The sequence below is a fragment of the Penaeus monodon genome, chromosome 31, assembly GCF_015228065.2.
Source record: "Penaeus monodon isolate SGIC_2016 chromosome 31, NSTDA_Pmon_1, whole genome shotgun sequence".
Lineage (NCBI taxonomy): Eukaryota > Metazoa > Arthropoda > Malacostraca > Decapoda > Penaeidae > Penaeus > Penaeus monodon.
The window spans coordinates 16,229,565-16,229,844 of record NC_051416.1 but is presented as its reverse complement, the minus strand read 5'-3'; positions in this window follow the sequence as shown (position 1 = coordinate 16,229,844).

Below are 280 nucleotides of genomic sequence, written 5' to 3'. Positions count from 1 at the left end.
AATTGAACCCAAAAGAACGTTTTTTTTCTTTGTTTTTAATCACATGGACATTTTTGGTCTGTGTAGATTAAAAGGATTTTCGAATATTAAGATAAAAAATCGCCGTAACTATCTATCCCTGTCTGTATATCTCTTCATGTATCTACCATACATCTGTTCCGTTTTGCAGTTGGTAAGTATGGTATAATAAACATGTTTTTTTTTTTCTCTCTCTCTCTTTTAGAGGAATTGTGGAAGAACAACCGCTTTACAGTGTTTTCCTTTTAATTCTTCTAAGAAT